The sequence below is a fragment of the Somniosus microcephalus genome, chromosome 24, assembly GCF_052327205.1.
Source record: "Somniosus microcephalus isolate GS21.2 chromosome 24, FLI_Smic_1.0, whole genome shotgun sequence".
NCBI lineage: Eukaryota > Metazoa > Chordata > Chondrichthyes > Squaliformes > Somniosidae > Somniosus > Somniosus microcephalus.
This window is the reverse complement of record NC_141010.1, coordinates 19,467,806-19,490,120: the sequence shown is the minus strand read 5'-3', so window position 1 is coordinate 19,490,120 and position 22,315 is coordinate 19,467,806.

Genomic DNA, 22,315 nt, shown 5'->3' with positions numbered 1-22,315 from the left:
GTCAGTGTTTGCAGCACCTCAATGTTGTCAAACACTGAAAAATCAGCTGTCAAAAAAAATTGTGCGTGGCCCCTTTAAGACAACCGGCAGATGACGCATCATCAACTGACGTCATCTGACACCGGCTTCCTCTTAATTGTCCGACAAGCCCGCAGGGCAAGCTTAACAAGGCTAATTGACGCAAAATCGCATCTGTGCGTCTGATGTCATGGGGGCGGGACTGGAACCCGGAAGGCAGCTGTCACACCCCCAAGCTGCATCGATAGGAAAAATCACGGCCATCGTATCTGTGCCAGATGAAAAAGAGCTATCCAGCCTAATACCACTTTCCAGCTCTTGGTCCGTAGCCTTGTAGGTTACAGCACTTCAAGTGCATATCCAAGTACTTTTTAAATATGATGAGGGTCTCTGCCTCTACCACCCTTTCTGTTCCTCTACTCCATTTAGGCAGAAGATATTTCCACTTGCAGGGGAGCCCAGAACTAGGGGCCATAAATAAAAGATAATCACTAATAAATCCAACAGGGAATTCCAAAGAAACTTCTTTACCCAGAGAGTGATGAGAATGTAGACCTCGCTACCACAGGGAGTAGTTGAGGCGAATAGCACAGATGCATTTAAGAGGAAGCTAGATAAGCACATGAGGGAGAAAGGAATAGAAGGATGTGTTGATGGAGTTAGATGAAGAAGGGTGAGAGGAGACTCGTGTGGAGCATAAACACCGGCATGGACCTGTTGGGCCGAATGGCCTGTTTCTGTGCTGTAAATATTTTGTAATACATTATAACGTGATCTCATCCTAAACAGACAGGAAATCTCACTATTTAAATGAGCATTTTAGGCCAGCCTAAAAAGAATTTTCAAAAAATTACACACTGCACTAATCGGGTGTAATCCAATGGAAAAGATTCCCCATCCATCTTCCTGGCTTCCACTTGGGATGGATCATGCTTGCTGGAAAATTTCCCCTTCTAACTATATAGTGTCTGGGCATATTGGGGGTAGTTTCAACCTAACACTGGAGCATAAAAACGGCACTGTCATAGAAACTATCTGATTTTTCTTTCCAATTCCATCCAGGGGCCGAGTGAGAGGGAACACAGGTTCTCGGGCGTGGCACAGGAGGTCCTGGTGGAGGAGGTCCAGAGGAAGAGGGATGTTCTGTACCCGCAAGGGGGGAAGGAATCCACCTCGCCCTCCTGTCCCTCTCTCCTGCAGCAACTAATGCTGCTCTGCCTGGCCACATGCCTTCCTCCCATTCCTCCTGCATATCAAGGGGGTCCCCTAGCAAGATACCCATGACCAAACTCTCCCTTTCTCCTTGTGAGCTCCATAAGGTCCCTTAACGATCCTCCGGGCGGCCGTTCCTAGCGCAAGCTTCGACTCCTTTACCAAGATGGCGTCTTGCACTAAACACAGGGTAAACCGCCTTTTCAGCTCAAGACCCCACCTTGGTCACCTTGGAGGCTCTTTAGCGCCTGAAGGAGTCGTCACAAATCGCCCCCTCAAAGTTCTTGGGGAATCAGAAATGTGACATTCGAAATGTGTTTGGATTGGTTTGAAATTTTCCAGATTTGTTTAGTTTGGACATATGAAGGTTTTGGACACCTCTCCTGCTATTCCACTATTGACCCCAACATTGACTCCTGGGAGACACTGTTCCTGTCTGAAACACATCCATTAAACACCACCCTCTGTCTCCTGTCCTTTAAATGGCTTTTTATCCAGGCTGCCAACATTGGGCCTTAAGTTTATCAACAAACCTCCTATGTGGCGCTTTGTTAAATACCTTGATCTTGGGGTATAGCAGGGGTAATTCTGTTATTTGGAGCAGGGAGACACAACCCAAGTTTTTTTTTTAAATTGGTGGGTGGGAGGGTCCACATCCCTCTTATCCCTCCAATAGTTGAGCCTTTGATAGCAGGGTCTATCCTGTAACAAAACACTGACAGACGTGCACAGAGAGCACAATTCCCAAATACTTATTTAAATAACAGTTTTAACACAGCTTCTGGGCTCGCAAACTCCAAAGCAAATGAAAATGAATGCTGTCCTTTACCTGTCAATTCAACAGCCTTTGCTGATTTTTGTCTGCCTCTATGCTGGCAGCTCATTTCCAGTGAGTGATTAGAAAGACTGACACAGCCTGGCTGTATGCTGTGCTGGCACTGACCACATCTTTCCATCTGTTTCATAACAGTTAGAGATAATTATTTGTCCTTCTACATTAAAAGCACAATAAAGCTTTTTATTTCAATGAAGATTATACAGCCATTCAATTCTCATGCTGTTCTTTCTATTCACTTCAGATAAAGCAATGATTATTATTGTCACAATCAGATTGACTCAAAGCTCAAAATAAACCCCTGCGGAAATAATTCCATATTACCATCATAACATCAGCTTTGTTCTTATCAGTTTCACACCATTCAAGTTGTATTGGCATTATTACATCACAAACCAACAATGTCTATCCTTGTCCTTTTTTTGCACCATATACTGTTAACAATCCATTGTATAATTTTATTGAACTCACTTGATTTTTTTTAACCTATGAATGTGTGAGAGCTGAGGAATTCTGGGATACTTTACAGACAGGAATTATAATCTAATACAGGCATTATACACTGCAATATATCTGGAAATGCAGAGCAGGTCATTAGTCATGGTAAGGCCAATTACCCAATCGCCAATGCTCTTCACTGTCCCTCACTCACCAAGGCTCTGCCTAACTTTCAGCCATCATCAACTCTGCCTCTGTTTCCACCATTGGCTGCCCACACTGCAACATGGACCCTGGGGAACCTGCTGCTCCACCGGACTCTAGGATAATTTTCCTCATCCCTGGTCTCCTAGATCAATCTTTACCCTGCTCTAGTTCCCCGGTCTTCGCTGTTCCTGGCTTGCTCCTGCTCCTCCATTGCATTATGCTCTGCCTGGATGAATCTCCATTCCTCCTGTGTTATCACTTGAACCCACTGCTGTGTCTGCACTGGATCCTTGGGCCAGCACCATTGGCTCTTGGTTGGCTCTGTTCCTTCTTCAACTCCGTAAATTCACTGGACTTTCTGTATAATCCTCCGTTAGCACTTTGGCTGATACTCTGCTCCCAGATCTATTTTTTCTCCTTCTCCAAACCAGATCCTCTCAGTTTTTCTGGTGGCTGCTCTAAGTTCCCCTGTCCTCCTACAAACGGATCTCATTTCATTGCTGTTTCCTGCCCTCAGATTCAGATTTTGGACAGGTTATTTTCGTCACTCTTTGTCCTCAACCTAAGACCTCTTCCTGCTTTGTCTAAATCGCTGTCATATTTTTGTAAATCAGATTCCCTCTGTGTCCATTTGCTTAGCTGCCACGCCGATGCTGAGCACAGAATTCCACTATTCCTTTTTTGCTCTCCAAGGGCACTGGGCTCCTCTCTCCCCTTCTTTCTGACAGCCAGCCATACCATCTTTAATTTCCCACCATCACTATTCCTTCACCTACCTTCTCTGCTGCTGAATCCGAAGCTTGAATTCTTCCTGAACAAGCCTATGGTTTCTCTCAATGCCTCCACTGGGCCCACCATGGTATGTGTCATTGGAACAGCAACCCCAGTTGCCCCATCCTTCACTCCTGCTGACCAACTTGCCCAGTGCGGTCTTTGGGCGGATTCATCCTCCTCCTTAACCCACTCACTATCTCCTACTGATCTCACCAGCAGATCAATAATCACTGCCCCTTCCAGAATTTGTTGATCACTCGTGAACAACAGCCTTGCTATACACAGCCTCACCATGGAGGATTCTATCGCCAACATGGTGCCGGCAGTGCAGTGCAGGTGCCGCTAATGGCAAATACGCAAGTTAAAAATATCCTCCGTTAGTGCTTTGAACTGAACTTTCATTATTTGAAGTCTGTCTGAATCTCCTATTTGCTGTTTAGTAAAGATACTTGGAATGATTGAGAGTTCCCAGAAGCACTACTTCCTCTTGTCAGCCTGATTATCTGAAGGTTGCTGCTTGCAATTAATCAGGAAATATCTGTCATGCTGTACTCCTGCTCCTGTTTCTTATGTTCTTATGTCACCTGTGCAAAGCACAGGAGGAACTTACACCAAGAAGATTCCAAAGACATTTTCTAGCAATGTACATAGTGTTCTAAATCTCATCATTCATCAAGAAACTAATCGTGAAATGATGCTGGACAGCCAGCTGGTGGTGCCGTCCAAGGAGTATAAATACTCGGGCGTTGGCCCCAGCTTTGCAGGGACATTTTGTAAGACAAGAAACCAGTGAAGTACAACTAGACCTCCATGTTCTGAAACAAGTTGATTAAAGCCTTGCTTTATACTCAAACCAAGTGCGTAGTGAGTTTTATTACGTCACAAAGTATATGGAAGATAATAGATTGGTTCTTCAAAGGATACGTGGGGTAGAAATATCAGAGGATCAGAAATGTCAGTGGTGTTACATTAATTGTTCCGATCAGTCTTCACAACAGAAGACTGTAAATAGATTGTAGATCCAATCTTTTAACTCAGGAATCTCATGTATGATAGCAACAGTAAAACACGTTATGAGGAAAGTCACACAATTAATTTATACATTTTAAATCTTAAAGGGAACGGGCAAGGCTCTGGGTAATAGGTTTTATGCTCCAGCTGAGGAATCAAGGAAAACAAATGTTATCCCAAAATTCAAAATGTGAGTGAGGTGTGAAACCAAGAATGAAAGACTAGTGAGCATAACATCATCAGTGGGCAAAATGCTGAACGGCATTTTACCTGCCATCACTATTCAGCTAAAAAGCACAAAGGCCATAAAGGATAGTCAGTATGGGCATAGGACACTAGGTATTGCTAACAATCCACTGAATTCTTTGAATTGATAATGGAATTAGTTGACAAGGGCGATTCAGTAGATACTGGGGTGAACAGAAAGCATTTGATAAAGTCCAAAATAGAAAGAAACTTAGGGCGGAATCTTACCTTCCAGGCCAAGTTCGAGGCAGGACTGCTGGTTTTCAGGTTCCAGTCCCGCCCCCAGCGACGTCTGACGAACAAACGCTATTTTGCCCTGATTGGCCTTGTTAAGCCCGCCCTGTGAGCTTGCCAGCCAATTAAGGGAAAGCTGGCGTCAAATGACGTCAGCTGATGATGCTTCATCTGCCGGTTTTCTTAAAGGCATATGCACCACACTTGTTTGACAGATGATTTGACAGTGTTTGACAGCATTGAGGTGCTGCCAAACACTGACAATCATTGTACACAGGTGAGCCCTTGCACCCAGACTCTCCAATTACTCTCTCCTTAGGAAAAAACAGATGGCAACTGCAGCTGAGATTGCAGAAGCCATCTGTTACTTCTCCCGATGAGATGAGGCTACGCAAACACTTCACAGCTTGTCACCTGCAGAAACAGCTAACCACATTAAAAATTACTTTCACAACATGTCCTTACCTCTGATACTAACCAGTGTCAAATTGCATCCTTCACACCACTTCTGCAGCTGTCATCCAAACACCAACATAACAACAGATCCACAGCACGCCTCACTTACCCTGGCGGGGTTCCCCGATGTTGGGAAGCCTGCAGCAGCAGTCAAAAAATTGGAAAAAGCCTCCTAACTGCCTGTTAACAGGCAGTTAAGCGGCTATAATCCTCTTCCCACCGCTAGGAGTCGGGTCCATGTGCAAATCGGGGACCCAACCCCTGGGAAGATTGGTTGGAGGCGGGTTGGGAGCGGGTTTGGGACCCGCTCTCATTTTGGGGGATTTTCCCAGCAGTCCTGCCTCCAAACCCGCCTCCTCAGGGCTGGTAAAATCCAACCTGTAAGTTTTATGGGATAATGATGAATATATAATACAACATAGCATACCCTTAAAAACAAATTAAGTATTCATTAATCAGTCAACTTTTCTGTTCAAATTCTATGTAAGTAAAAATTTGAAAACAAAGCCTTATTCATTTTAATTCTACACCAGATGCTTCAAACTGAATGTTTTTCGGATGAGACGTTAAACCGAGGCCCCGTCTGCTCTCTCGGAGAGATCCCATTGGACTATTTTGAAGAAAAGCAGGGGAATTATCCCCGGTGTCCTGGCCAATATTTATCCCTCAATCAACATCACTAAAACAGATTATCTGGTTATTATCACATTGCTGTTTGTGGGAGCTTGCTGTGCGCAAATTGGCTGCCGCATTTCCTACATTACAACAGTGACTACACTTCAAAAAGTACTTCATTGGCTGTACAGCACTTTGGGACATCTGGTGGTCATGAAAGGCGCTATTTAAAAGCAAGTCTTTCTTTTTTCTTTTACGATATATATGTGAAGAGTGAAAAATATTGAGGCATCAGAATATTAAAATAATCTGAAGGAGGTGTTAAAGGGTTAAGCATCTAAAGGGTTAAAATACTGGAAAGATAGGAACAGAGGATGTTACATTTTATGGTTATCGTAAGGTGTCAATATTGATGGCCTATAGCTTTTCACATAGAGCAACCAGAATAACACCTTTTAGAGAAAAGAGAAATAGTACATATAAAGAGTCACAATTCAGCAACGTGATGAAAGTCTAGATGAAACCCTGCAGTTTTCTGAAGGGAACAGGGAACTAACCAGAGCTGTCTTGTTAGCTATGTGATGTACCTGTACAGCTGATGTTCACGATTATCATGTCCTCAGTCAAGTGCAAACTGCAGCCTGAGAGTGCAAAGGCCAATATTGTAAAGTATCAGATGTAGCAGAATGCGAGATATTGAGCTATGCCCCTCACTGACCTTAATGCATCGTATTTTGTTTTTGTTCTTTCACTCAAGGCAATGATGATTTCTTCAGCCTTTTCTTCGTCCCAGCCTCTTTCTGTCGTCTTGTTTCGTTTTCTGCTACATCAATCCCTCGTTTTAGTGACTTGTTAAATAAAATTTGGGCCAAATTTTAAAATATAAAAGGACAAGTGAATCTTGGGTAGGCTCGCGAGCCTGGTGACTCACCCACCAGCACAGTTAGCTTTGCCATCTCCCTCCAGGAGGGCACCCGGGTGCTGCAGAGGGTACATGGCAAATATTATGTAAGTTGTCAATTACTGTCAAATTAGGAACAGTTTTGTGCTGTAAACTGATGTTCACTAGGAACTGAATTGAGACTGCACTAAGCTCATTTCAAAAAGGACCCCTATACTGCAACAACAACTTGCATTTATATAGCACCTTTAACAGAGTAAAACGTCCCAAGGAGCTTCACAAGAGTGTTATCAAACAAAGTTATTAGGACAGGCGACCAAAAGCTTGGCCTAAAAGGTAGGTTTTAAGGAGCATCCTAAAGGAGGAGAGAGAACTAGAGAGGCCGAGCGGTTTAGGGAGGAAATTCCAGAGCTTAGGGCCTAGGCAGCTGAATGCACGGCCGTCAGTGGTGGACCGATGAAAATCGGGGATGCGCAAGAGACCAGAATTGAAGGAATGCAAATATCTCGGAGGGTTGTAGGGCTGGAGGAGATAGGGAGGGGCGGGACCATGGAGGGATTTGAAAACAAGGATGAGAATTTTTTTAATCGAGGCATTGGTTAACCAGGAGCCAATGTAGGTCAGCGAGCACAGGGGTGATGGGTGAACGGGACTTGGTGCGAGTTAGGACACGGGCAGCAGAGTTTTGGATGAACTCAAGTTTACAGAGGGTGCATCATGGGAGGCTGGCCAGGAGAGCATTGGAATAGTCAAGACTAGAGTTAACATAGAGGCAGCTGACAGAGGACACTTTTGTACCATCATTCTGGGCTTGATTGAGCCCAGGTCACAGGTGTATAATCCACTACACCACTCAGTCCTCAAGTAAAGCTTTTCATTGAATACATTTTACTTAATAATTGCCAAAATAATGGGGTTTTCCCTGTGTGTGCATTTTTAAAATCATTTTCTTTAGGTGCTTAAAGACTTTTTTAAAAATCTGTTAAGTGTTCCTGCCCTGGGTAGACAGCTGGCATGCAGACTTAGTTTTTTTTTATGTTTTCTATTTTGACTCAAAATGCTGAAGTGCTCACACCAGGTAGAAAATCCATAACCTTGGAATGTCCTGGGAATTATCCTTTGGAGTTGTGCAGAAAACTACATTAATGTCACTGTCAATCAAGAGGACCTTGAATCATCACACTTGACATGTGTCCCAACATGCAGGCTCATGCCAGATAAAACTTTGAATTACATTGATACAGACAGGCCTGAGAGCTGAAGATGCTTCAATCCCGAATGGCCTCAGACCCGAAGGTAATATAATTCACGCCGGACTCTCGTCTAAGAGTACTTGAATCCATTGACTTTTCAAGATAATACTTTAATCCTGACAAGATTCAGGCCTGTAGAAAATAGAATCCAGAATGGAATAAAAAGTGAATTTACCTTAGTCTAGAAAGATGGAGGCCTAAAGGTGCTTGATCCCTGTATTGAGTTTTCAAAAATGTTTTTCTAATAACGCTCTGCAGAAGACTCTGGGCTGGATTTTACTTGCCGAGACGAGTTGGGGGTGGGAGGGACTGCTGCCTTCCGGGTTCTAGTCCCGCCCACAGCGATGTCCGATGCACAGACGCTATTTTCCCCCGATAGGCCTTGTTAAGCCCGCCCTGCGGGCTTGCTGGCCAATGAAGGGAAAGCTGGTGTCAGATGACGTCAGTTGATGATGCTTCATCTGCCGGTTGTCTTAAAGGGACATGAAACATTTAATTTTGACAGATGATTTGACAGTGTTTGACAGTATTGAGGTGCTGTCAAACACTGACAATCACTGTACAAAGGTGAGCCCTTGCACTCAGGCTCTCTAATCACTCTCTCCTCAGGATAAAACAGATGGCAGCTGCAGGTGAGGGTACAGAAGCGATCTGTCACTTCTCCCAATGAGATGAGGCCACACAAACACTTCAAAGCTTGTCGCCTACAGAAAAATCTAAACACATTAAAAATGACTTTCCCAACATTTCCTTACCTCTGATACTCACCAGTGTTCCATTGCATCCTTCACACCACTCCTGCAGCTGTCATCTATACACAAACATTACAACAGACCCACAACATACCTCACTTACCCTGGCGGGGTTCCCCGACGTCGGGAAGCCTGCAGCAGAAGTCGCAAAATGGGAAAAAGGCTGATAACTGCCTGTTAACTACCTGTTAACAGGCAGTTAAGTGGCTATAATCCTCTTCCCGCCGCTAGGAGTCGGGTCCCTGCGCAAATCGGGGACCTGACTCCCGGGAAGATTGGTTGGAGGCGGGTTGGGAGCGGGTTCGGGACCCGCTCTCATTCTTTTTGATTTTCCCAGCAGACCTGCCTCCAACCCTGCCTCCTCAGGGCTGGTAAAATCCAGCCCAAAGAGTTTCTGTTCTAATCATGCCAATTCTACTCAAATTGAATAGTTTTTAATCCCTTCCCTCTCTGCTTTGGCCATCCAGAAGATGAATCTGCAACAAACTGTAGTGTATGTGCTTTAAGTCAGAACTACTTTTTACAGCTCCTGTATACTGTAGTACCGACAGTGACCACACCGGTATATAAGCTGTGCGCATGCCTCTGTACCCCAGTCTAGAGATTACACTCCTCCAGTAAAGACCTGTTATTTGTTTATGTACAGCATCCGTGTAATTATTTATCCACTGAACCACGGAAATAACAGTGGCGACGAGTGTTGATGCGCATCTACCTGCAACATAAAAAAAAAAATAGTCAAGTCCAGGAACACGGGCATCGACCACGAGCAACCGCCCAGCAGCCAGGCAGAGATCCAACTTCGCTGGGGAGGCTGTGGAGAGCCGGGCTTGGTTACCCAGCCACAACGAGCAGTAAGAGACCGACGACAGGTCCAGAGCAGACCCTTCCCGAGCAGCGGCGGCTGGAGCCGACCGACGGCAGAGAGAGAGAGCCGGGCAGCATCGACGGGGTAAGAAAGAGGGTGAAGAGAGCAGGGCACAGCCGGGGGTTGATCACCGAGCGGCGTCAAGGAAAAATACTGCAAACCGGAGAGAGAGAGGGTAAGAAACAGCCGGGTTCTAGACTGAGCGGCATCGACAAATATCAAGAGAAGAACGCGCAGAGCACAGCCAGGGATCACGGGCTGATCAGGGTCCGCGGGGCGAAGCAAGGGGAGACGCCATTGAGCCGCAGAGAAGCAGGGAGAGCACGGGAGGCGCCATTGAGCCGCGGAGAAGGAAGAGCGCGGGAGACGCCATTTTGCGAAGTCGCAGCGGAGAAGAAGGGCGAGCGCGGGAAGGAAGGAAAGCGCGTGAGACGCCATTTTCTGCCAGCAGAGAAGAAGGGAAAGCGCGGGAGGTGCCAGTGGTGATAGTTAACGCACAACCAAGGATGCCGAAGAGTGGCAGTATCTCTACGTTCGACAATGAAGTCGAAGATTGGGCGACATATGTGGAACGTATTGAGGTGTACTGCAGGGCGAATGAAGTGCCAGATGCTAATAAAGCACTGGTTCTGTTAAATTCCATGGGTGCAAAAACTTATGGGTTACTGCAAAATCTAATAACCCCAGAGAAGCCGGTAAACAAGAATTTTGAAAGCATAGTAGAAATCCTACAGGACCACTTAAAACCCACACCGCTGCTGATAGCAGAACGATTTAAGTTCCATAAAAGGAACCAACACAAAGACGAAAGCAATGCTGAGTACCTAACGGAACTGCGCAAGCTATCGAAATACTGCCAGTTTGGAGCGGAACTAGCAGACACATTAAGGGACAAGTTTGTGTGTGGGCTACAAAGTGAAGGAACCCAGAAACGGCTTCTATCAGAAAAGGACCTTACGCTGGACAAAGCTTTCAGTATGGCAGAATCACACGAAGCAGCCGCAAGGGGCGCTGCAGAGATACAACGGAGACTACAAGAATGTGGCACCAACGAAATGACCTATGGAACAGGGAAGTGCTATCGCTGCGGCAGAACAACACATGACCAGAAAGATTGTTGGTTCAAGGGCCAAGTGTGCAGACAGTGTGGGAAAGCAGGACACATAGCAAGAGTCTGCAAGTCTGGGAAGAAAACCAACAGTAAGAAATCGCCACAGGAAAAGTACAAAAAGGTACACCAGGTGATGGACAGTGGTTCAGACGAACAGAAAAGTGACACAGACTCCGGAAGCAAGGAGCTGGGTTGTCTGAAACTACATAATATAACCGAAATGGAGGATCCCCAGGTATCTGGGTTACACTCAAGATAGATGGAGTCCAAGTGGAAATGGAATTGGACACAGGGTCAGCTCTAACAGTCATAAATCAAAGAGACTACAAGCGGCTATTTTCACACATACCCTTGAAAGCTACAGAGATTGTCTTGAAGAGGTATACGGGGCAAAAAGTCTACCCCAAAGGAAAAATAAGGGTGAAAGTGACATATAAAGGTCAGGAAATACCTAAAATGGATATATATGTATTGCCAAATGGAGGACCACCACTGCTAGGACGTGAATGGATCCGGAAGATACATTTAGATTGGCATTCCATACAGACACTGAAGGTGGAGGCCAAAAAGGATGACGACGTCACACCTGGACGACTGTCAAAAATGCTAACTGACGCAAAAGAAGTGTTCCAGGAGGGACTAGGAACACTAAAAGGAATAACAGCAACAATTAAAATAGAGGATAATGCAAGCCCAAAGTTTCTGAAGGCCAGACCAGTGCCTTATGCGATCAGGCCAGCGGTTGAAGCAGAGCTGGAAGGGTTGGAACGTTCAGGAGTACTGTCCAAAGTGGACTGGAGCGAGTGGGCTACACCCATCGTTCCTGTAATGAAGAGATCATTGAGTATTACGCCTGGGGAACCAAAGAAGGTCCGCATCTGTGGGGATTTTAAGGTGACAGTGAACCCAGTCCTTCACACGGTGCAATATCCGCTTCCACGAATTGAGGATATTTTCGCCTCGCTATCTGGTGGTAAACGCTTCACAAAAATTGATCTAGCCCAGGCGTACTTGCAAATGGAGGTAGAAGAAGCTTCGAAACATTACCTTACGATCAACACCCATAAAGGTCTCTATCAATACAACCGGCTGGTGTTTGGAGTAGCCTCGGCTCCGGCTATCTGGCAAAGGGCGATGGATCAGGTCCTGCAAGGGATTCCAGGGACCCAGTGTTATTTGGACGACATCTTGGTCACGGGCAAAAATGATGGTGATCACCTCGCTAACTTGGAGAAGGTGCTCACCAGATTAAAGGAATATGGGCTACGAGCTAATCGCCACAAGTGCGAGTTTTTCCAGAAACAGATCTCGTATTGCGGCCACGTCATCGATGATACATAAGTCCCCTGACAAGATAGAGGCAGCAGTCAAGGCTCCAGCACCGGAAAATGTGTCACAACTGAGGTCGTTCCTCGGGCTGGTAAACTATTACCACAAGTTCTTACCAAATTTGTCTACGGTATTACACCCGCTGAACACCCTACTGCAAACAGGGGTACCATGGAAGTGGGATGACGAACGTAGACAAGCTTTCCAGAAGTGTAAAGAATTGATCACATCAAAAGAGGTGTTGGCCCATTTCAACCCAGCACTACCAATTCGTTTGGCATGTGATGCATCACCCTACGGCATTGGAGCGGTGCTGTCGCACAAATTCCCAGACGGGTTGGAGAGGCCAGTAGCCTTTGCATCTCGGTCACTAACCTCAGCCAAGCGCAACTACACCCAGATTGACAGGGAGGCCCTCAGCCCAGTATGGGGAGTAAAAAAATTCAACCACTATCTGCATGGACAGAAGTTCACCTTGCTGACTGACCACCAACCACTTGTCTCCATCTTTAATCCTAAAAAGGGCGTGCCAGTAATGACTGCACAGCAGTTACAAAGATGGTCCCTGTATCTGGGGGCAAATCAATATGAAATAGAATATAAAGGCACGAGACAGCATGGGAACGCTGATGGGCTATCGCGCCTGCCACTGCCTACTGTGGAGGAAGCACCAGCAGTGGACCCTATCGAGATATTTTATTCGTCGATAATTGAACGATTGCCAGTAACAAACGCGGATATAGAGAAGGAGACCCGCAATGATCCGACGCTGTCACGGGTATATGAATTGACGGTGAGGGGATGGCCAGCACATGGCGACTCACTGTTGCCAGCATTCTCATCCAGAAGAGAACAGCTGTCAGTATGTCAGGGGACAGTGATGTGTGGATCCAGAGTGGTGATTCCACCCAAGTTAAGGGAGAGAGTGCTAAAGGAGCTACATGAAGGTCATCTGGGGGGAGTGAAAATGAAAAGCCTAGCTAGGGCTTATGTGTGGTGGCCGGGAATCGATCAACAAATGGAAGACCTAACTAAGAGCTGCTTAGGATGCCAGAAGGTCCAAAATGCACCACCACATGTCCCTCTACACCCATGGGAGTGGCCCTCCTCCCCATGGCAACGGGTGCACATTGATTTCGCTGGTCCATTCATGGACTCAATGTTCTTAATAGTAGTGGATGCTCATTCAAAGTGGCCTGAGGTGATAAATGTGGTGTATGTAACCTGTTCCACCTTAAGAGAACTACCTTAAGAGATGTACTACTTTCTCTTGGCTGCTGTGTACTGTAATACCGGTGGTGACCACACCGGTATATAAACATTGTGTAGGGATTTGCTGGGCAGTTCAGCCCTGACCTCCGAATAGTAAAGACCTGTTAAAAGTTATTCATGTGGTCTGTGTCCAGTGATTTATAATAAGCATAGCTGGGACACACAGACTTAACAGTGGCGACAAGTCCGATCTTACCCTGCAGCAGTTTTACATCCAAGGCAGCTTCGTCCTCAGAACGGGCGTCGAGAAGAGGCATCCGCCCTCATCATCCTGCTGAGCACCATCGCACGGGAGGCATCGAGAACCCGGGTTAAAAAGAAAAATTTCTGACCACGAAGCCCTCCATCAGCGACAGGCAGTGATCATCCCTTCTACCACGGTGGTGGGTAAGCCGATCAGCGACACGAGCAGAAAGTCGGCCGCGTTGACTGTGGAGTGGGGGAGGGAAAATGGAGGAAAAAGGGCGGAGAACTCGGCCACGGCTGGTGAAAAGGGCCGGGCTGCAATCGAGGCCGAGAGGCGCAGCGACTGGGGCAGCTTAAGGCACGAGAGCCGCGGAGAACTCAAACGCAGCCGGTGTAAAGGACCGGGCTGCATGCGGGGCTGAGAGGCGCAACAGTAGGGGAAGCATGAATGCCCACGGGAACCGCGGGGGAGTAAAAGCAGCGTCGGGGAATTGAGAACCGCTGGGGAGGCGAGAACGGCAGCAGCACGGCAATCGCCATTGCAGCCAGCGGGGGAAGAAGGCAAACGCGGGAATCCACCATTGTAGTCGGCGGGGGAAGAAGACGAGCGCGGGAAAGACCGCCAAGCGTGGGAAGCCGCCATTTTAGTAGGCGGGGGAAGAAGACAAGCGCGGGAAGCCACCAATTTGAGAAAAAGAAAAATTTAAAAACTTGCAAGGATGCCTAAACATGGGAACATTAATACCTTTGATAGCGATATCGAAGATTGGACCACGTATGTAGAACGCATGGAAGTTTATTGTAAAGCAAATAAGGTACCAAATGATGAGAAAGCACTAACCTTATTAAGCTCAATGGGTGCGAAGACATACGGGCTATTGAAGCACCTTCTGTCACCAGATAAACCGGCGGATCAGACTTTCGCGAATATTGTTACTGTCCTGAAAAATCATTTAAACCCCACGCCGCTGATGATAGCGGAACGATTTAAATTTTACAGAAGAACACAGCTGAAAGACGAAAGCAACGCTGAATTTTTAATTGAACTGCGTAAGCTATCAAAGTACTGTCAGTTTGGAACAGGACTAGCAGATGCGCTGAGAGATAAATTTGTGTGTGGATTGTTAAAAGAAGGAACACAAAAGCGACTGCTTGAGGAGAATGATCTTACGCTTGATAAAGCTGTCACTATTGCAGCATCGCACGAAGCTGCAGCGACAGGCACTGCGGAAATGCAGCTACGGTCACCGGAACTCAGCACCAATCAAATGGTCTTGGGTACAGTAAAATGTTATCGTTGTGGAAAGACAACGCACGATCAGAACCAGTGCTGGTTCAAAAATCAGGAATGCAGAAAATGTGGCAGGCTTGGTCACATAGCTAAAGTATGCCGGTCAGGAAAGAAGACCAGCAACAAAAAGTACAGAAAGGTACACAAGGTGACAGAGAACAGTTCGAACGAACAGAAGTCAAATTCAGACTCCAGCAGTAATGAACTGGGTAGTCTAAGAGTACACAATGTTGGTAATGAAGCAGATCTCCAAACAATCTGGGTCACACTTCAGATAGCAGGAGTCCAAGTGAAGATGGAATTGGACACTGGATCAGCATTGACGGTCATGAATAAGCAAGATTACAAAAGGTTATTCCCACATATTCCCCTACGGGATACGGCGATTGTATTGAAAACATACACGGGGCAAAGAGTATACCCCATCGGGAAGATAGAGGTAAAGGTGGTCCACAAGGGCAAAGAAAGCCGAGGAATGGACTTATATGTGCTACCTGAGGGAGGTCCACCACTACTGGGACGGGAGTGGATTAGGAAAATAAATATGGACTGGCATTCCTTAAAAGCACTAACGGTAGATTCCGGTAAAAAAGATGTCAAACCTAAACGATTGTCCAGAATATTGGACGATGCTAAAGAGGTGTTCCAACAGGGACTGGGAACACTGTGAGGAATTACGGCAAACATCAAGGTTGAAGAACATGCAAACCCGAAATTTTTCAAAGCCAGACCGGTACCTTATGCGATACGACCTGCTGTGGAAGCTGAGCTGGAAGGGCTAGAACGTTCAGGAGTACTGTCTAAGGTAGACTGGAGTGAGTGGGCCACGCCCATTGTCCCCGTCATGAAGCGTTCATCGAGCAACAAGCCGGGGGAACCGGGGAAGGTTCGCATCTGTGGAGATTTCAAGATCACTGTTAATCCGGTGCTTCACACGGTGCAGTGTCCACTTCCGCGGATTGAGGATATCTTCGCTTCGTTGTCTGGCGGGAAACACTTCACCAAGATAGGCCTGGCGCAGGCGTACTTACAGATGGAAGTTGAGGAAGAGTCACGCCAGTATCTCACGATCAACACGCATAGAGGCTTGTACCGGTATAATAGACTGGTTTTTGGAGTGGCATCGGCTCCAGCAATTTGGCAGAGGGCCATAGAGCAGGTATTGCAGGGAATTCCAGGCACGCAATGTTACCTGGACGATATTCTGATTACAGGAGATGATGACGAGGAACACCTTGCAAATTTGGAACTGGTGCTCACCAGATTGAAAGAATATGGACTTCGAGTTAATCACCAGAAATGTGAGTTCTTTCAGAAGCAGATCTCGTACTGTGGTCATGTCATTGACCAGGAGGGGCTTCATAAGTCTCCTGACAAGATCGAAGCTGTTATGAAGGCTCCCGCTCCGGATAATGTATCCCAGTTGAGGTCGTTCCTAGGGTTGATTAACTATTACCATAAGTTTCTGCCAAATTTATCCACGGTGCTGCACCCGCTGAACGCTCTTTTGCAGAAGGGAGTACCATGGAAGTGGAGCGAGGACTGTAAGAGGGCCTTTCGCAAAAGCAAGGCATTGATCACCTCAGAGGAAGTGTTGGCTCACTTCAACCCAACGCTGCCTATTCGTTTGGCTTGTGATGCTTCTCCATATGGTATTGGGGCAGTACTCTCACACAAGTTGCCAAATGGCCTGGAGAGGCCAGTTGCGTTCGCATCCAGATCATTGACCTCCGCTGAGCGCAACTATGCTCAGATAGATAGGGAGGCTCTCAGCCTTGTGTGGGGAGTAAAGAAGTTTAATCATTACCTGCAGGGCCAAACGTTTACGCTTCTGACAGACCACCAGCCGTTGGTATCCATTTTTAACCCTAAGAAGGGTGTTTCGGTGGTGACAGCACAGAGACTCCAGAGATGGTCCCTTTTCCTAGGGGCACATCAATATCAGATCGAATTCAAAGGTACAAAGCAGCATGGTAATGCTGATGGGCTGTCGCGCCTGCCACTACCTACAGAGGAGGAGGCACCGACGGTTGACCCTGTTGAGTTATTTCACTCGACCATCATCGAATGTTTACCAGTCACCAATGCAAGTGTTGAAAGAGAAACCAGGAACGACCCGACACTGTCCCGGGTCTACGAAGTGACAGTGAAGGGATGGCCAGCACATGGTGATCCACTGTTACCGGCATTCTCAGCAAGACGAGAACAGCTGTCCGTCTGTCAAGGAACATTGATGTATGGAACAAGGGTGATTATTCCTCCTAAGTTAAGAGAGAGAGTTCTAAAGGAACTGCATGAAGGTCATCTGGGGGGAGTCAAGATGAAAAGTCTTGCTAGGGCTTATGTGTGGTGGCCGGGTATCGACCAACAGATAGAGGATCTGACGAAAAGCTGCTCAGGGTGCCAAAAAGTGCAAAATGCACCTCCGATTGCACCGCTGCATCCATGGGAATGGCCTTCAACCTCATGGCAATGTGTACATATTGACTTTGCTGGTCCATTCATGGACTCCATGTTTTTAATTGCGGTGGACGCACATTCTAAATGGCCAGAAGTGACTAAGATGACTACCACTACCTCGGAAAAGACGATCGCGGTGCTAAGAACGATATTTGCAAGAAATGGATTGCCAGAACAAATATGTTCAGACAACGGACCGCAGTTCATGTCAGAAGAATTCCAGAAATTCATGAAGAAGAATGGGGTGAAACATTATACCTCTGCCCCATATCATCCGGCTACAAACGGGTTGGCCGAGAGATTTGTACAAACGTTCAAAAAAGCAATAAAGGCCATGAGCGAAGATCAGATTCCACTACAACACAAGGTGGACAAATTCCTACTGGCATATCGAAACGCCACTCATGCAGTGACAAACCAAAGTCCTGCCATGATGTTCTATAACAGGAGGTTGCGGTTCAGGTTGGACTTGTTAAAACCAAATGTGCGGAGGGAAGTTGAAAACAAACAGTTCCAGCATATAAATAACAAGACCACTCGGAGTTTCGAAATAGGACAACCAGTGTTAGCCCGGGACTATAAAAACGAGAAATGGCAATCTGGAACAATTCGGGCCAGACAAGGACCCCTGATGTACACGGTAGATATTGGTGAAAATGTAATATGGCGTCATGCTGACCAACTGGTAGAATCGAGAACAAGGGTCGAACCCAGGGTTACGGCAGAGACAACCGTGGAAGAAGTTAGTGAACCTGAAGCATCTACCTCAGAAGTGAATGTACCTGAGGATGATGTCCAATCCATAAGAGATCAACTAGATGAGTCACCCCAGCAACGAGAATCAGAGACCCCTGAAAGGCGTTATCCAACTCGAATCAGGAGGCCTCCTCAGAGACTGAATCTTTGAACTGTTTTGCATGAAGTTGCATATATATATATATATCTATATGTTATTATGTTATGTTAAATGGGGATATAACTGTTAAGCTAAAAAGGGAGGATTGTGGTGTATGTAACCTGTTCCACCTTAAGAGAACTACCTTAAGAGATGTACTACTTTCTCTTGGCTGCTGTGTACTGTAATACCGGTGGTGACCACACTGGTATATAAACGTTGTGTAGAGATTTGCTGGGCAGTTCAGCCCTGACCTCCGAATAGTAAAGACCTGTTAAAAGTTATTCTTGTGGTCTGTGTCCAGTGATTTATAATAAGCATAACTGGGACACACAGACTTAACAATAAAGATGTCTTCAACCACTACAGAGAAAACGATTGCAGTCCTACGGGCCATATTTGCCAGAAACGGGATGCCAGAGCAGATCTGCTCTGATAATGGACCACAGTTTGTGTCCGACGAGTTCCAAAAATTCATGAAAAGGAATGGGGTAAGGCATTACACATCCGCCCCGTATCATCCAGCCACCAATGGATTGGCTGAGAGGTTCGTACAAACCTTTAAGAAGGCGATAAAGGCCATGTGCGACGAGGAAATTCCACTACAGCATAAGATGGACAATTTCTTATTAGCCTACCGAAACGCGACACATGCAGTTACCAACCAGACCCCAGCCATGATGTTCTTTAACCGAAGGTTGAGATCTCGTCTGGACTTGCTCAGACCAAATGTGCGAAGAAATGTTGAGGACAAACAATTCCAGCACATCAACGAGAAGCCGACAAGGAGCTTCAATGTAGGGCAACCAGTCTTGGCCCGGGACTATCGAACAGAGAAGTGGCAACTCGGAACGATATGTACAAGGCAGGGGCCATTAATGTACACAGTGGATGTCGGGGAGAACATTGTGAGACGCCACGTCGATCAGATCTTAGCATCACAGGAAGGCATCAACCCCATGTCTCGAGTACCTGGGGATGAACCCGACATACCGGTAGTATCTACTTCAGACCCAGTAGCGGTGGAACCCGATGAACTACCCGATGAAAGGGGGTCAGAATCGCCTCTGCACCAAGAACAAGAACCTCCGGAAAGGCGCTATCCCGAAAGGGTCAGGAAGCCGCCCCAAAGACTGAATCTATAAATGGACTTTTGTTATTGAATGTACATGTAAAAATGTAATTGTTATTTGAATATTAAGGGGGTATTATTAATCTAAAAAGGGAGGAATTGTAGTGTATGTGCTTTAAGTCAGAACTACTTTTTACAGCTCCTGTATACTGTAGTACCGGCAGTGACCACACCGGTATATAAGCTGTGCGCATGCCTCTGTACCCCAGTCTAGAGATTACCCTCCTCCAGTAAAGACCTGTTATTTGTTTATGTACAGCATCCGTGTAATTATTTATCCACTGAACCACGGATCTAACAGAAACCATTGAGGTGATCTAGTTCTTGAAGAAATCCGAGGCACATACCTCATTGGGCTGGGAATTGTTTTCGATAATTCTGTCAGGTTGAAATTTCTACTTGTCTGGAGATCATTCCAGCACAGATGGCTATACATGCTTCCTGCTATGATACCATTTGTTGACAGACAGTCAGTAATTTGTCCATGCCCCATGGCATGGTTTCAGAAGAGAAGTTAAAAGGATGTAGATTTCTGTGCCTAACACTCGTCCTCCGGGAGAATTTAAACCTAAGATAATTACTTTGAACTTCATATCAACTACATTTACAGAGGAAATTAATTATTACTTGCCTTCAGAGAAATATTCTCCTCTGCTCACCAATTTTAGTATAAAGAGGTGTTCTCCACTTTACACACGTTTGATTTTTCACTAAACATATATAACAGAGGGAAACATACTCTTCCCATCAGTAACTCTTCTCATTCACTTTCACAATGGAAAGCATTTTTTAATGTATTATTTTAGGGAATAAAATCATTACAGGACACAGGAAGACTTTGTTCAAATATTTAGTGCCAGGCTATGCTTCAATATCTCTCTGCTTTTGCCACTGAGCAGCTCTGGCTGATACTTAATGAGGGCTTCTTAGCAAAAACAATCATCATTACATTCCAGATGCTTTAAGCTGCTGAAATCTTCCAACCCCGCCACCCCCCCCTCCCCCGGCAACTCACTAATCGTCCTAATTGATGCTTTTGGTGATGGAACTCATCCAATGTCGCATTAAACCTATATTGGAAAATATAGCTCAAAATCAACCATGAAGAGACCTGCTTTAAACCGAAATCATTGGGCCAGAAATTTGGGTCCCCACGGGTGAGTACGCGCTGGGTACTCACGGGTAGGGCCAACGAAAGTGGCGGTTTCGTGCATGCACTGCGCATGCGCTGGAAACCGGAACTTCCGTTCCCTTGAAGGAAGGGGTTCACAGGTCAAACGCGTGCGCCTGGAACTTCTGATTTTTTTACAGGTTTCTCCGTGCGGGTAAGTCTCCAGCAGCTGCGCATGAAAAAGCAGTCGCAAGGCCTGCTTTTAACAAGGTAAGAGGTTAATTAAGTAAAATTAAAACATTTTTTCCACAGGTTTATCATTTTAAAATACTTTAAAGAAACGTAAGTTTATTTTTAGCCCTGTTAAAAACTTTAATTAATTTTTCCAAAAATTTAAATTTTTGTTTAAAATAGTTAATTTATGTAATTTATAGTTATTTTTAAAATGTGATTTAAAAAAAAATGTATTTGAAGTATTACTTAGGTTTTGGGGCCGATCTCTATTCATAGATTTGACAGGTCTTCCTGTCAAATCTATGAATAGAGATTCCCTGTTCCGATTGGCTCCCCATGGCCCATGTGATCCCAAGGGATGCTGCGAACTAACTGCGCCCCTGGGATACGCAAGCACTGCACAGCGGCAGCTGGAGGAGGCCCAGGATCGGAATCCCACGCGGCCCCACAGCACAACGGCCGGCGCGCTATGTAAGTGCAGGTCGGGGGCTTGCGCCCGCGGGAAGCCTCCGACCCGAATTTCTGGCCCAATACTGCTGACGCTGGAAATCTGAAATAAAAACAGAAAATGCTGGAACTACTCAGCAGGTCAGGCAGCATCTGTGGAGAGAGAAACAGAGTTAACATTTCAGGTTACTGATGTTTTGTCAGAACTGTCGAAAGGTCATCGACCCGAAACGTTAACCCTGTGTCTCTTTTCACAGATGCTGCCTGACCTGCTGAGTGTTTCCAGCATCTTCTGCTTTAAATCTAAGCCTGCTGTTACTTGACTGGCATTAAGTCTGCATAAAAGTTACCCAACAAATGGAAAATAAATCATACTGAGTGCCAAAGTCTGAAGGAGCTGAACTGATATCCTGAAATACAAGCACCAGCCCATGGTTCTCCAGACAGCTTGCTGTTTCATTCTGTGTATGTAATTTAGCACACTGTCAGACTACCCTAGTAATGTCATCAGAACTCACTGTTTGAACAAACATATCAAAACAGAACAAGAGCAATAGGCAGGAAAAAGGTGTTAAAATTAATCAGGATTCTTTTGAGCTGCTTGATTTTTAAAAGGAAGTCGTAAGTCAAACTCGCTTTTTAAAACAAGGGTTCTTACGATCAGATTCTCTCTTTAATGGGCTGTTGGTGCAGTTACATTTTTTAGTCAAGGCTAGTGTTCATTTTAAAACTAACTAAATGACATGACTTATCTTTCCTTTAAAACATCATTTGAATTATGACGGTACAACTCTAAAATGTGTAAGGATCGTGACCTCATCCGAGCGCGCATCGCCCTGGACCGGAAATTGATTCTCGCCCCCTGCCTCAGCGCCTGCCGCTAGTAACGACACATAGAGAGGGACAGTGTACAGTCAGCTGGGAGCTGGGGGAGCGCTATTTAAAGGCGCGCGCTTCCTGTTTTTTTCCTGTCGGCAATCAATTCTGCCTACGCGGGTTGAGAGAGGGAGAGAGGCGTTTGGATAGA